This window comes from Akebia trifoliata, chromosome 2, assembly GCF_017979445.1.
Source record: "Akebia trifoliata isolate Shusen 1 chromosome 2, ASM1797944v1, whole genome shotgun sequence".
Lineage (NCBI taxonomy): Eukaryota > Viridiplantae > Streptophyta > Magnoliopsida > Ranunculales > Lardizabalaceae > Akebia > Akebia trifoliata.
The window spans coordinates 33490325-33508121 of record NC_141376.1 but is presented as its reverse complement, the minus strand read 5'-3'; positions in this window follow the sequence as shown (position 1 = coordinate 33508121).

The window sequence follows — 17797 nt, the reverse complement described above, 5'->3', positions numbered from 1 at the left end:
ACACTTTTTAAGAGTACAATGCGTGCGATCGTGGGATTAGTCTCATCCAAAGGTGGGGATACCTACGATAAGACAAAAATAGAATCATATGAATAAATTTTAAGAAAGGTAAAAGGTGATATCCTGAAATAAAAAAAAGAAATAAATAAAGCATTAAATAAATAATTAAAGAACATAAACAATCTAAAATAAATTTCAAATTAATTAATCGATTTTTTCATGCGCATTAGTTTAAAAAAATTTAGTTAAAAAAAAGTGATAATTTAGTAAAAATTTTGAGTTGATTTAAAAATGTTATAAGAAAAAGAAAAAAAACTTAAAGAAAAAATCGATATAACAAAATTCCTACACTAACAATTTTAAAGTATGTAGACATATACATCGTATGTAATCTTTTTAAAGAATTCTATGCTTTCATCTTAGAGTATGAAACAATAACTGACTTTTCGTATATCTTCCAGATTTAATCCCCTTAGTATTGTCAAGTCAATGATTCTTCAATTTATTCTTTTCTTAAACTTTAAAAGTTATTTATATGTTTCATGTATACTTTTGAAGAATAAATAAATACATGCTCTTATTAAATGATTATGTTAATGAAAAAAACAAACCACCTAAAAAAATTTGTATACATAGAATGAAATTTGAATTAAAAAAAAAAAACAACAACTTCTTACTTACTTTTCTCATTAAACACTATGTATTCGATGTAATATATATACTCTTCATTATAACATATCATTATAGCATTTTTCTTATTATTCAAATCAATTGCAGTCGATGCATTGAATATTGTGAACTTTACTAAATTGAAAACAAAGGAGGATTCAACAGTGGTGTATGTCGAATCAAAATAAAAAAGTATAATAAGACGATGATCAACAAGACCATGCACTATTTAGAAAGGGAGTACAGTATTTTGAGTCATAGTATGAGTAGAAAAAAATTTCAATGGAATTATTATATCTTGATTATAAATCTTTTCTAAGACTTGAAACTCTTTTACTGTTAAAGATTTGCTTAATCTATCAAACATGTTCTTCATTTAAATAGTTACCTCCTGTATTTGATTTATTTAGAATAGGAAAAAAATGAAAAATTTTACAATTAAGCAAATGAAATTAATCTAACTATACATATAAAATAAAATCTTACAATAATATAGAAATAATAATCAATTAAAAGTATTATAATAAATTTAAGCAAATAAAATTAATTAAAGTAACAATGTAAATTAATATTAATTCAACAAAATATAGGTATATTCTAACAAAATTCATTCTTAACAAGTAAATCGAAATATAAATCTATTTTTTTTATTAGGTTACAAGCAACACAACTCTAAGATTCGAGGAAGTCTGATCTTGAAGGTATCTATACGTTTAATGATTTACTAATAAAGCATAACTAATAATGTTATGATAAACAATTTGTGCAGCTGATATCTTTGTAGAATCGAACTTAATGTTCTCTATATTGATAACTGATTTGAATCTCTCTTTATGACCGTTAAACAATTTTAGTGATGTTTATTAAAGCTCTTCATATATCATATGTCGAAAAACAGTGATTTATAAAAATAAAAAATTAACTATTAACAAAGTAAATTCAAGACTTTCTATAGTTTAACTAAAACAGTGCATGTAACACTTTTTAAGAGTACGATGCGTGCGACCGTGGGATTAGTCCCACCCAAAGGTAGGGATACCCACGATAAGTCAAAAATAAAATCATATTAATAATTTTAAGAAAAGTGAAAGGTGATATCCTAAATAAAAAAGAGATATAAATAAAGTATTAAATAAATAATTAAAGAAATAGTTAATCTAAAATAAATTTCAAATCAATTAATTGATTTTTTCATGTGTATTACTTTAAAATTTTTCAGTTAAAAAAAGTGATAATGGGTAAAAATTTTGATTTGATTTAAAAATATTTTAAGAAAAAGAAAAAAACAAATCTAAAGAAAAAATCGATATAACAAAATTCTTATACCAACAATTTGAAAGTATGTGGACATATGCATCGTATGCAATCTTTTTAAAGAATTCTATACTATCATCTTGAAGTATGAAATATTAATCGACTTTTCGTATATCTTCCAGATTTAATTCCCCTAGTATTGACAAGTTAATGATTCTTGAATTTATCTTTTTCTTAAATTCTAAAAATTGTTTATATGATTCATGCATACTTTCGAAGAATAAATAAATACATGCTCTTATTAAATGACTAGTAAAGAAAAAAAAAAAACAAACCACCTAAAAAAATTTGATATATAGAATGAAATTTGAATAAAAAAAAATCAACAGCTTGTTACTTATTTTTCTCACTAAATACTATGCATTCGATGCATTGTATATACTCTTCATTATACATATCATTATACCATTACACTTATTCTTCAAATCAATTGCATTCGATACATTGAATATTGTGAGTTCTACTAATTGAAAACAGAAGAGGATTCAACAGTAGTTATGTCGAATTAAAATCAGAAAATATAATAAGACGATGATTTGCAAGACCATGCAATGTATAAAAAGGGACTGTAGTATTTTAAGTAGAAAAAATATTCAATTAAATTATCATATCTTGATTATAAAACTTTTCTAAGACTTGAAGCTCTTTTAATATTAAAGATTTGCTTAATCTATCAAAAATGTTCTCCATTTCAATAGTTACCTGTTTGATTTATTTAAAATATGAAAAAAATGATAAATTTGACAATTAAGCAAATGAAGTTAATTTATCTATACAAATAAAATATGCTCAAAATCTTATAATAATATAGAAATAATAATCAATTAAAATCATTACAATAAATTCAAGAAAAAAAAAATAAATTAAAACAACAATGTAAATTAATATTAATCCAACAAATCAAAGGTATATTTAACAAAATTCATTCTTGACAATTAAATCGAAATATAAACCTATTTTTTTTCATTAGGTTCCAAACAACACAACTCTAAGATTCGAGGAAGTTTGGTCTTGAAGGTATCTGTACGTTCAATGATTTACTAATAAAGCATAACTAATAATGTTATAATAAACAAATTGTACAGTTGATATTTTTGTAAAATCGAATTTAATGTCACTTACATTGATAACTGATTTGAGTCCTTCTTGATGACTATTAAACAATTTTAGTGATGATTGTTAAGGTTCTTCCTATGTCATATGTCGAAAAACAGTGATTTATGACAATAAAAAATTATTTATTAACGAAGTAAATTAAAGACTTTCTACGGTCTGAATAAAACAATGCATGTAACACATTTTTAGAGTACAATGCGTGCGACCGTCAGATTGGTCTCACCCAAAGGTGGGGATACCCATAATAAATCAAAAGTAGAATCATATGAAGAAATTTTAAGAAAGATGAGAGGTGATATCCTTCAATAAAAAAGATAAATAAATAAAACTTTAAATAAGTAATTAAAGAACATAAATAATCTATAATAAATTTAAATCAATTAATCGATTTTTTCATCCGTATTAGTTTAAAAAATTTCAGTTAAAAAAAGTGATAATTTGATAAAAAATTTGATTTGATTTAAAAATATTTTGAGAAAAAGAAAAAAAAATCTAAAGAAAAAATCGATAAAACAAAATATCTATACCAACAATTTGAAAGTATGTGGATATGTATATCATACGCAATCTTTTAATAATTCTATGCTATCATATTAATATTAAGTATGAAACATTAATCGACTTTTCGTATATCTTCCAGATTTAATCCCCTTAGTATTACTAAATCAATGATTTTTGAATTTGCTCTTTTCTTAAATTCTAAAAATGTTCATATGTTTAATGCATACCTTCGAAGAATAATAAATACATGCTTTTATTATATGGCTATGTGAAAGAAAAAAAAATCACATAAAATAGTTTGTATACATAGAATGAAATTTGAATTAGAAAAAAAAATCAACAGCTTCTTATTTACTTTTCTCATTAAATACTATGTATTCGATGCATTGTATATACGCTTCATTATAACAAATCATTATAGCATTTCACTTATTCTTCAAATCAATTGCATTCGATGCATTAAATATTGTGAGCTCTACTAAATTGAAAATAGAGGAGGATTCAGTAGTAGTGCATGTCGAATCAAAATCAGAAAATATAATAAGACGATGATCAGCAAGACCATGCACTGTATAAAAAGATTATAAATCTTCAATTGAATTATCATATCTTAATTATAAATCTTATTCAATTGAATTATCATATCTTAATTATAAATCTTTTCTAAGACTTGAAGCTCTTTTGGTGTTAAAGATTTGCCTAATCTATCAAGCATGTTCTCCATTTCAATAGTTGTCTCCTATATTTGATTTATTTATAACAGGAAGAAAATGAGAAATTTGACAATTAAGCAAATAAAGTTAATCTATTTATACAAATAAAATATGTTCAAAATCTTACAATAATATAAAAATAATAATCAATTAAAACTATTACAATAAATTAAAGAAAACAAAATTAATTAAAACAATAATGTAAATTAATATTAATACAACAAAATAGAGGTATATTCTAACAAAATTAATTCTTGACAACTAAATCGAAATATAAACCTATTTTTTTTTCATTAGATTACATGCAACACAACTTTAAGACTCGAGAAAATCTGATTTTGAAGGTATATGCACGTTCAATGATTTACTAATAAAGTATAACTAATAATGCTATGATAAATAAATTGTGTAGCTGATATTTTTGTAAAGTCGAACTTAATGTTTCCTACCTTGATAAGTGATTTGAGTCCCTCTTTATGACCGTTAAAATTTTTTAGTGATGATTATTAAGACTCTTCATATGTCATATGTCGAAAAACAGTGATTTATAAAAATAAAAAAATTAACTATTAACGAAATAAACGAAAGACTTTCTACAGTCTGACTAAAACAGTGCATGTAACACTTTTTAAAAGTACGATGCGTGCAACCGTGGGATTAGTCTCACCCAAAGGTGGGGATATCCACGATAAGTCAAAAATAGAATCATATGAATAAATTTTAAGAAAGGTGAGACGTGATATCCTTGAATAAAAAAGAGAAATATATAAAACATTAAATAAATAATTAAAGAACATAAACAATCTAAAATAAATCCAAATCAATAAATCGATTTTTTCATGCGCATTAATTTATAAATTTTTAGTTAAAAAATAAGTGGTAATTTGGTAAAAATTTTGATTTGATTTAGAAATATTTTAAGAAAAAGAAAAAAAACCTAAAGAAAAAATCGATATAACAAAATTCCTACACCAACAATTTGAAAGTATGTGGACATGTGCATCATATGCAATCTTTTTAAAGAATTCTATGCTATTATTTTGGAGTATGAAATATTAATCGACTTTTCATATATTTTCTAGATTTAATCCCCTTAGTATTATCAAGTGAATGATTCTTGAATTTATTCTTTTCTTAAACTCTAAAAATTGTTCATATGTTTAATGCATACATTCGAAGAATAAATAAATACATGTTATAATTACATGACTATGTGAAAAAAAAAACAATCCACCTAAAATAGTTTGTATACATAAAATGAAATTTGATTTAGAAAAAAAACCAACAGTTTTTTACTTACTTTTCTCACTAAATACTATGCATTCGATGCATTGTATATACACTTCATTATATCATTATAGCAGTCCACTTATTCTTCAAATCAATTGCATTCGATGCATTGAATATTGTGAGCTCTACTAAATTAAAAATAGAGGAGGATTCAGCAGTAGTGCATGTCGAATCAAAATAAGAAAATATAATAGGACGATGATCAACAAGACCATGCACTGTATAGAAAGGGATTACAGCATTTTGAGAAATAGTTCAAATAGAAAAAATGTTCAATTGAATTATCATATCTTGATTATAAATCTTTTCTAAATCTTGAAGCTCTTTTGGTGTTAAAGATTTGCTTAATCTATCAAGCATGTTCTCCATTTCAATAGTTGCCTCCTGTATTTGATTTATTTAGAACAGGAAGAAAATGAGAAATTTGACAATTAAGCAAATAAAGTTAATCTATTTATACAAATAAAATATGTTCAAAATCTTACAATAATATAGAAATAATAATCAATTAAAACTATTACAATAAATTAAAGAAAACAAAATCAATTAAAACAATAATGTAAATTAATATTAATCCAACAAAATAGAGGTATATTCTAATAAAATTAATTCTTGAAAACTAAATCGAAATATAAACCTATTTTTTTTCATTAGGTTACATGCAATACAACTTTAAGACTCGAGAAAATCTGATTTTGAAGGTATATGTACGTTCAATGATTTACTAATAAAACATAACTAATAATGTTATGATAAATAAATTGTGTAGCTGATATTTTTGTAAAATCGAACTTAATGTCTCCTACCTTGATAAGTGATTTGAGTTCCTTTTAATGGTTGTTAAACAATTTTAGTGATGATTGTTAAGGCTCTTCATATGTCATATGTCGAAAAATAGTGATTTATAAAAATAAAAAATTAACTATTAACGAAGTAAAGCAAAGACTTTCTACGGTCCGACTAGAACAGTGCATATAACACTTTTTAAGAGTACGATGCATGCGACCGTGAGATTAGTCTCACCCAAAGGTGGGGATACCCACGATAAACGAAAAATAGAATCATATGAATAAATTTTAAGAAAGGTGAGAGGTGATATCCTTGAATAAAAAAGAGAAATAAATAAAGCATTAAATAAATAATTAAAGAACATAAACAATCTAAAATAAATTCCAAATCAATTAATCGATTTTTTCATGCGCATTAGTTTTAAAGTTTTAAGTTAAAAAAAGTGATAATTTGGTAAAAATTTTGATTTGATTTAAAAATGTTCTAAGAAAAAGAAAAAAAAAACCTCAAGAAAAAATCTATATAACAAAATTTCTACACCAACAATTTGAAAGTATGTGGACATGTGCATCGTATGAAATCTTTTTAAAAAATTCTATGCTATCATCTTGGAGTAGGAAACATTAATCGACTTTTCGTATATCTTCCAGATTTAATCCCCTTAGTTTTGCCAAGTCAATGATTTTTGAATTTGTTATTTTCTTAGACTCTAAAAGTTGTTCACATGTTTCATGCATACCTTCAAAGAATAAATAAATACATGCTCTTATTACATGGTCATGTCAAAGAAAAAAATCAAACCACCTAGAAAAGTTTGTATGTATATAATGAAATTTGAATTAGAAAAAAAATAAACAGCTTCTTACTTATTTTTCTCACTAAATACTATGCATTCGATGTATTGCTCATACTCTTCATTATAACATATCATTAGAGCATTCTACTCATTCTTCAAATCAATTGCATTCAATGCATTGAATAGTGTGACCTCTACTAAATTGAAAGTAGAGGAGGATTCAGCAATAGTGCATGTCAAATTAAAATAAAAAATTATAAGAAGACGATGCTCCGCAAGGCCATGCACTGTACATAATGGGACTACAATATTTTGAGCAATAGTTCGAGTAGAAAAAACGTTTACTTGAAGTATAATAGCTTAATTGTAAATCTTTTCTAAGACTTGAAACTCTTTTGGTGTCAAAACTTTGCTTAATCTATCAAACATGTTCTCCATTTCAATAATTACCTCTTGTATTTGATTTATTTAGAATAGGAAGAAAATGAGAAATGTGACAATTAAGTAAATGAAGTTAATTTATCTATGTAAAAAAATAGGCCCAAAATCTTATAAAAATACAAAAATAATAATCAATTTTAATCATGACAATCAATTCAAGAAAATAGAATTAACTAAAGCAACAATGTAAATTAATATTGATCCAACAAAATGGACGTATTTTTCCAATAAATTCATTTTTGACAACTAAATCAAAATATAAACCTATTTTTTTTTTCAATAGCTTCCAAGCAACACAATTCCAAGACTCGAGTAAGTCTGATCTTGAAGATATCTTTACGTTCAATAATTTATCAATAAAGTATAACTAAAAATGTTATTATAAACAAATTGTGCAGCTAATATCTTTGTGCAATTAAACTTAATGTCCCCTACATTTATAACTAATTTGAGTTCCTCTTGATAGCCATCAAATAATTTTGACGATAATTGTAAAGGCTCTTCATATGTCATATCTAGTAACAAATAAAAATATTAGAATATTCATCCATCATTGGGAACCGTCACAATCACGTTGACAAGTTCATTAATCAGGCGAGTACGAAAATAGGGTGCCTACAAATGCCCCTCTTTGGCAGAGGGTTGAAGCAAATTAGATAGCAAATCTAGTTGATAGATAGTGCGATATCTGAATGCCAAAGCTAGTGACAGTCCATTTTACAGCCTGATTTAGTAATTCGTCGAGGCATTCGGATCTTTGAGGGTAAAACTCTCAAAGAACTAAAAGTTGTCAAGTCTTCAAATTTTAGAAAACTCTCCCTGACTAAAGTAAAAGTGCACGTGTTCAATGGTGTGGTGCTTACTGAGTATTCTATCAGATTATTAAGATTAAATTCTCCTCGATTAAAAAGAATTTCAGGTCTTAGAGATCTTCTCTCACTGACAATAATGATTCAAATCAAAGTGCACTTTATGCAATGAAAACAATCATTTGATATTAATTCATGAAAAAGTTAAACAACAAGGCAATTGGAGTCATAACATTGTAGGAACTTCATTAAATTCTATTTGAAATTCTTTTTTTAGAGTTCAAAAATTTTGAGTCTCATTTCTGGAACTCACGCTTACTGGAATCACACTTCTTGGGCTGAGGTTTGCAAGAACTTAAACAATCTTATTAATTCAATATACGATTCAAATAAAATGGGAGTCTCATTTCTAGGACTGTGATTAAGGTTTACAGGAACTTAAATAATCTTGTTAAAATTTGAGTCTCATTTCTCAGACTCGAACTAAGGTTTACAGGAACTTAAACAATCCCGTTAATTCATTCTATGATTCAAATAAAGCTGGAGTCTGACTTCTCAGATTCTGGCTGCAGTTTACAGAAACTTAAACAATCTTGTTAATTCATTCTATGATTCAAACAAAATTGGAATCTCGTTTCTTGGACTCTAGCTAAAGTTTATAGGAACTTAAACAATCCCTTTTAATTCATTCTATGATTCAAACAAATGTGGAGTCTCGTTTCTCGAACTCTAACTAAGGTTTACATGAACTTAAACAATCTTGTTAAAGTTGGAGTCTTGTTTCTCAAACCCGAACTAAGGTTTATAAGAGCTTAAAAAATCCTACTCATTCTATGATTCAAAAAAAGTCGGAGTCTCGTTTCTCGGATTCAAACTTATTGGAGCCAAGCTTCTCAAGCTAAGGTTTATAGGAACTTACAAAATCTTTCTCATTCTATAATTCAAAAAAAGTCGGAGTCTCATTTTTCAGACTCGAACTTATCGGGACTACGCTTCTCGGACTTGAATTAGTTAAAGACTCAGTATTATCAAGCTCAAAGTTTGAAAGATCGGGCTTTTATTGGCTTATTATGTATTTAGATTCATAATTATCATTGGACTTTGTCGGACTTTTAAGCTTTTATAAGATTTTCCTTTTTATCATGTGATTAAAAATAAAACTTTGGAATCACAATGACTTTCAAAAATGCCCCTAGCTTCATGGTTGGCTTTAACTAGAATTTGACTACGAAACTAATGGAATGGATTGCACTTGAAAAATATGAACGAGTAATTATGGACTCTGTAATATGACAGACAGAAGAATCAACATTCCTTTAAATTTTCAAGACTCTTAATATTATCATATGTGCAATAAAAAATTTGATCATTTTCTTTTTGAATTTCCTTTTAAAACTGCTTGAGCTGGACTTAAAATCTTAATAATTATTGGAATAGAAGATCTTTCTCTTCAAAGTGATCGATGATTCTACACTTTCCTTTGGCGAATACTTGGATAAATAAACATACTCTTAAAGATCTTACAATGTTCAAGATGACTTCTGAGTTTCTTCGACTTCAATACTATCTTTATCGGATGTAAGCTCTTAGCTAAAAAGCAAATGTTGTAGCTTTAATAATTTTTTGCATTTCATAGTAAACTTCATTCTGAATTTTTCTTCTTAATGGGATTTTTCTTTTCCCCTTTTTTGTCCTAATTTTTACCTAGATTGCCTTTTCAGGTTTTCAATCTAGCGAGCTTTGTTTTTCTTTTTTTGAGGATACCTTGATTTTTGCCTAGGTCACATTTTCAAGTTTTCAACCTAACAGGTTTCTTTTTATTATTATGCCCTAACTTTTGCCTAAGTCACCATTTTGGATTTTCAACTTAGCAGGCTTATCTTTTTTCTTGATGATCCTGAATAATCAACTCGACAACTTATTGATTCCCTACACCTTAACCGAGTTAATTAGCATTCATGAGGACTTAATAGGTGAGCTTAGGACATGGTTTAGAAAGAAAAAATATAAAGTTCAACTCCCTAGAATGCCCCTAGTCTGATATTCTTTTTTTTAATACCCATAATTTGGCATTCTTTTCTTTTTTATAAATTATTTTGATTCTTTTTTTTGTAATGTCCCTAGTTTGGCATTCTTCTCTTTTTCTAATGCCCCTAATTTGGCATTATTTTCTTTTGAGCTTTTCAATTGGGGATTTTTCTTTTGGATTACACTTTCCTTAAGAGAATATATTTTTTTGTGACCGGGCCTAAAGTAACTTCTCAGGTCAAAATGTAGTTCATACCAAGACTTCTCTCCCGATGTTGGTTGATGCAGTTTACAAAGAATAGGTTATTGATTTTTTTTGAGGCTGTGAGGGACTAAAGAAGGTTATTTTTTTTTATAAGACAGAAAAATAGTTCAACCAAAAAAGGCCTCCTTTGGTGAATACTACTTGATTTGATCAAGGTCTAAGAACTCGATGTCTTTATTACTCTATCGAGTAAAGATTGTTTTTTGAAGATGTGGCGCCCCGCCAAACGCTAACACAAATCCCAAGGCCAAATCCCAAGGTACTAGGTGGCACCTCGAAATTTTGGCATGGTCTCCTCTATTTATGTTAGCGTTTCACGGAACTCAAACCTGATAAACCAATTTATAACAAAACCTGTATATAAAAATGTAGATGCAGGAAAATAACAGCGGAAGACTAATTACATCTAACATGTAAGTAGATCAGAGTGCGGAAGATTTATCAATATACAGGCTTACCAAAACACTCTCACTCTAACAGAGGCCTAAACTCTCAAATCCAAAAATTACATACATCCTGGATGAAACTGACAACACTAAGGGATGTGGCCCTAGTGCTCACCAGGCAATAAAATCTGATCGTCGATCTGATCGACCAGATACTCCTCAATTACTGCCTCTACGCCTGCCTCGACAGCTGCAAGTGCTGAAACTAAAAAAATAGGAAGGAAAGGGTGAGTAACAATGGTTACCCAGTAAGTCCACAGCCAAATTCCTACTAATAACCCTTCCTAAGCATGATCGAATAAAGCATACTGAACATTTTAATACATGCAAGGTTTTACAAGATAAAATACGATCAACTGGTACATATAGCCAGGGATGAGCAACTAAACAGTTCTAAAAATTACACATAGCATCAATCATCCATACTCATCATACATTTTTCATTTTATGCAAATAAGATTGCCAACATTGAAATAATAGACATGCTTCTCATTTATAATTCGAAATATAACAACAGATACATAATACAAATGGTGGAGTATTGGAATTAAAGAGTTGGGATTCATGACTGGATCGCTCCCAGTCGGGACATGATATTCCCTAATAACATCGTAGTTCCTGATTTTGTGGCTGGTCGTGTCTACCACGCTTGCGGGACCATTTATCCGGCTCAGGCTGGCCGTTTGACGTGACCGTAAGCAATGGGTCTCTTTTCGATGTGTCAGAACGTTCGACTACTACTAGATTGTTAGTGATCACTGACTAATCATCTTCGTCTATGCCTATCAGGCGTGCATGTGATTCCCAAATGACACTCCACTCGTATACGACCACCTTTACAATACACGTTCATTGGTAAAGATAAGAAAGGAATGGACCCGGATTCCAGTTGTGACTCCACTCTCATACGCGTCCCATACCACGTATGAGTTTGGTGGTCCCTACCGTACATCCCAGGATAGTGTACCCCTCCGGATGATGTGACACACTATCCCTTCAGGCATTCACAAACCCTTTAATAGCTCACAAAATAGCTACGTACATATATGATTTTTCATTTAAAATAAAAGAGAAATTAACAGAACAGGGTTGAGAATGGATATCCAGTTCTTACCATGCAACCGTAGCCAATCGGCCTAAAATAAATAACAGTACTCAGCGCAAACGCTAACATAATCGGAAATAAACATGCAACCCTTTAATTAATAACCTGGATATCCTTTCACCAACCTACACACAACATACAATGTAAAATGCAGACATCACCCCTCGGGTGTGATTCTGACATTTTGCCGTTCATTCCCTTTTCCCATTCTCTCAACATTCTCATTTTTCATCCTTTTAAATCAACCATTCATTTTCAATCTTTCAAAGTCATTCTTTTGGTATTTCCATTAAAAACCACCGAAGTTTATTAAAAAACAAGGTCCCAGCGATGCTCGGGACCAAAGCTGTTAAAAATAGATAAAGCTGGTGAAAATTTGGTTAAGTGTCAGAAACTCAAATTTTCAAAGTTCTCGAAATTAAAAACGGGTTTTTCGAAATGAAAGTCTTGATCATGAGATTCGACACCATATAGTTTTTGTAATCTAATTCAAAGGAACGCGAAAGTTATTTCATTTTGAAAACTTGCCGAAAACGTCGAAAAATACGTTTTGTTCTTGAAACCAAAATTCGGATTTTGATCCTTTGAGATTTGGATCTTGAAACCATTCCCATTGTTCCAAAATGGGGGGTAAAACCTTAATTTCATTAAAGAACTTAAAGTAAATGGAAAGTAAAAATTAAAGAGGACATTTACTTTAATGTTTTTGATGAAATGAAGGGTGAGAAATAGTGTATAAGGTGTGAGGAGGTCAAGCCAAGAGTCAGAACACTGTTCTGATCAAAACTGTGTCTGTCGGTGGCTGTCGACGGCAGAATCAGGATGCTGTCGGTGGAACCGACAGTTTACTCATCGGCAGATGTCTGTCGGATCTTGAAACCATTCCCATTGTTCCAAAATGGGGGGTAACGACAGAATGCCTTCGGTAGGTGCCGGTGGCACCGACCCTTCCCACCTACAGCCTGAACCTCACTCGCGATTTTTGGGTTTTTCGATCCCTTTTTCGATTTCTTCTTCCATTTTTCGAATCATTCGACCCACCCACGATTTTGTTATCAAAATTCGATAAAGCATAAACAAAACACCGACTTCTACCATGAATTTGAAATCAAACACCAATTTCTACGATTTAAATGCAAACAATAAGTTTTGTTTCAAAACCCTAAATGCACATTTCGGAAATCTAAAGCTACCAATAAGAATTGGAAGTCCCTTACTTGGTTGTGAACGCCAAGGGTACAAGCTAGCACTACAACTCAAGGTTGGATGGCTCAAGAGTCGAGGTTGGGCTGACTTGGATGGGAAACGAGCGAGGGTTTGCAAGGTATCTGACAATGACGTTTTCCTTCTCCTCTATAATGAAGTATAGACCTAGCTCCTAACTCGATGAAGCCCTCGGACGGAAGGTGTTGGGGTTTACTCGAGCTACCCGGCTGGTTTTGATGGAGGATGGAGAAAACGAACAAGAATGAACAACCAAAGGTGGTGAAGTTGTAGCCCTCGTCGTGGCCGACAACTTTGCCTTCTTCGTCGAGGTTCAACTCGGCTTCGTTCGCTCACAAACTTGACGGAAATGGGTCGAAACCCTAGGGTGGAGAAGTGGTTGTCGTTTGAGATTTTCTTAGAGAAGAAGAGGAAAGAATGAATTAAAAGAAATCAGATTCCTTTTTTATAATAAAGCTGGGGGGCATACTTGTAATTTCCCCCTTATTTCTAGTTTCGATCGTAACTTAACTATTCAGATTTGGAAAGCGACAAACGAATATACCATTTCGAATAATTTTTTGCTACGGATCTAATGGTGTCATCAAATCTTTTTGATTCTCGCTCTAACGAAATTCCACTATTTTGGGTCCCACTTAACACGAAATTCGAGGATTCTATAACTTCTCTATCCGAATTCGAATTCGGACTTGCTTACACGCTAATGTATATATTTCGATCCTTTTGAATCGAATGGCGAAGTTGATTTTCCTCGAAATTAATCATAACAAGATCCGAGTATTTTACTCTAAGTCTCTCCTTCGATATTTTCTTCCAAATCTCACCATTTAATTTCCTCGAGATATGAGTTGAAAATCCGGGGTGTTACAGAAGAAGAAAAATCTTCAGTTTTCTTCTACGAGATTGAGTAATTTGTATTTGACATTGACTCGTTCAACCCTTTCCAAATTTCGAAGAAAATCTCATATTCTTTTGCGAATGAAAACTCTTCTCTCTCAAGTGAAAAACATGATAGATACCTTCTTGTGTGTCTTAGCACATTTGTCATTGGTTTCAACTATATCATTCTCGACCAATAAACTTTGACTTTGAAAATCACCATCGACTTTATGTCTTGATCTATTTTTGTGCAATCTATCAATATATCCTCATGAGACCATGTAGGAATGTTGTTGAATTTATCAAGTAAGTTTATTATTCTCTCATGTTCCCCTGAGGATGATGTAGTATCCATTTGCACTTTTTTAGTGTACTCTTTAATTCTAATATCTATCAAGTTTGATTAGTGAGCTCTAAATCAATTCTCATATTAGATTTTATGTTCACATCATTATTGCATGCATGATAATCAAAAACTTCTTTATTTATTGCAATTAAAAAATATAGACTGACAAACTCAACTAAAACTCAAAAATTAAAGAGAAACTAACGTAACTGAAATAACCAACTAAATTTAAAAACTAACGAAAATTGAAGCTAAAAAAAAACTTAAAGCAAAGACATCATTGTGAATAGAGAGACACAATTCTAGGGTCCATGACACTTTGGATATCTTCGATGGGTAACATGAACTTGTCTGCTTTGGCTATCTCTTCATATTCTGATTCGAGTTTGTCATATACCAAACAACCCGTTGCTTCAATAATCTCTCTGTTATTTAGTTTTGTCACTACTTAGGGTAGGTGGACTCATTCTGGCTTGGGGAGGATGCACTGTGAAGACCAATCGAGTAAATGAAGGAAACTAAGTCAACTGATTTGGGTTTGGATATGAATATTAGGTTAAGAGTAAGAAGGGGGTTGATTTTGAAATGTAGGCAAAAGGTTAATTTTAACATTTGGCGTGGTATAAGCAAGTATGGTGACCTTTCCTTATTCAATCAAGTCTTGAATAGCATGGTGGTGAGTAATACACCTATCAAGAATATGACTAGGCATCTGATGGAATTCATAGAATTGCCCATTATCCAAGTTTGGAGGGAGAGGATTAGGTAAATGCTTAGGTTGCAATGGTGTCAACAATCATTTTTTCATCAATTTTTTTATAGGCAGCACTAAAAAATATTCCAAGATTGATAAATTATTTCCTAGTTTTAACTTGTGAGGAGCAGAATTGTCCATTATCCAAGTTTGAAGGGAGAGGATTAGCTAAATGCTTAGGTTGCAATGGTATCAACAATCCTTTTTTCATCAATTTTTTATAAACAACATTAAGGAATATTCCAAGATTGGCAAATTGTCTCTAAGCTTGGCTTGTGAGGACTAAGTAGCTTGAGAAAATAATGTAAAAGAGGTGTTGGTCACTTGTAAGGAATTGACATTAAATTGAAATGTTTGGGTTTTGACTCAGAATAGTTACCAAAAAGTCCTGAAGAATAGGTATCCTCAACTTGATTTCGAGCCTTAAGGAGAGACTGAAAAGTAGGGAAGTACTGAGGCATCAAGTACTTGGCATAATTTGGAGTGAAATTCCTGAGGATGATCTTGATTTACTCATTCTCTTGAGGTCGGTCACATAATTGTGCAGCTTTAGCTCTCCATCGAGCAATGAACTTCGTGAAGGTTTTCCCAGGCTTCTGTTTAGTAGTTTCTAAATCTCTTATTATAAGTTCAATATCTGTGTTGAATGAATACCAACTAATAAACTCATTCATCAATTCATGTTATGTTCTTATCCGAGATAAGTCTAATGACATTAGCCAGCATAAGGCAGAACCTGTAAGGGTTCTTTGAAAAATTTGGGCCATTTGTTCTTCACTCAAACCCTGAGATTGCATGATGCCGACATATACTTTCAAGTGAGTCTTAAGACATCAAATCCAATCAAACTTTTCTGATAGACGGACCATGGGAAATAACGCCATTGCCCCTAATCCAAGAGCAAGATCGTCGAGGTCTTTGATATTCTTCAAGGCAGTTTTAACTTGAGTTATTTGATGGGCTAATATAGGATCGACAGGTAATTGATTATCTTCTTGGTCTTTGACAAGGTCAAACACAACCTGAGGTTCTATCATTTTATCTTTTTTTCTTTTCAGTCTTCAAGGCTTCAATTTATTTTTGGACAGAAGTGATAATTTGTACTTGAAAAGATTTTAAAATCTGATGAAGCGTTGTTTCATCAATGATACTTGTTTCTTCCTGTGGTAAGGGTTAACTACTTGGACTTGACAATGGTATTCTGGAAAGATGACTTTTTTCACGGACCCAAAGTGGTACAGATGGTGGTTTAGAACGTTTAGGAGTAATTATTACCTGATTGGAAGTAAACCAAAGTTAATCATTAACTCTAAAGATTTGATTCTTAACCACATGATTAAAATTTTTATATAGATTAGCTCAAGTCCGATGAGAAATATCGAATCCAAATGCACTATAAGTCTGTAGTGACCAAGAAAGTGAGAAAGGTTAGTCACGGGTTTACCCTTGATTGGGATTGAACCTTTGATCAGACAAAATAATTTGACGCTAAAACCAATTGGTCCAGTCGGTTTAGTGTTGATCATTTTGATCCATTTGTCGATTGGGCCAATTGATTTAATTGATTCAAACTGATTGGTCCATTTTATAGATTAGGTCAGACCGATATTGCAGATTTAGTTTGAACGGTCTAGATCGGTCCACCCACTTACCTGTTGATTGGATTAAATAGAGCTACCCAGGAACACCCATGATAAGTTCGAGTCGTGACCTATAGGGAGGCTTCTAGACTCTAGGTTTACTACGTGCAATGTAATTTATCTGGTCATCCTTACCCAAGTGCACCTATATACCTCTCGAGTGTACTCAATCGGACGGTACGTGGTGACTTGATTTGATATACTGTATAAGTAATAATTTAAGACTCCAACCCATATCTTTAAAGTCAAAAGTAACCAGTTTAATTTCCAATTGAGAGGTGGCGCACGATGAAGTACAAAAATCCAAAACATCCTGTTCGAGATTGAAGCATGCACATCATAAAGATATATCAATAGGCAAAAATTATAGTACAAAAATAATCAATCATTGGCCAATCACAAGAACAAATTTCTTTTTATTATTAAAAAAAAAGAACTATAACAAAAGAGCTATCTTTTTTTCTTTGGTCCAATTAATGATCGTTTTGAGTGACTCGAAACAAATCGAGATTCTCAAAGAATATTGAATTGAGAATAGGATGGTAGTTGTTGAAATAAGTAGTGACGACTCCCCCTCTTTTTTTTAAATAAATTGATTTTTTCAAAGAAATTTTTTTAAAAAGAAAATTTATCAAACAAACCCATCTATTGAAATTTTCATACAAGTACGTT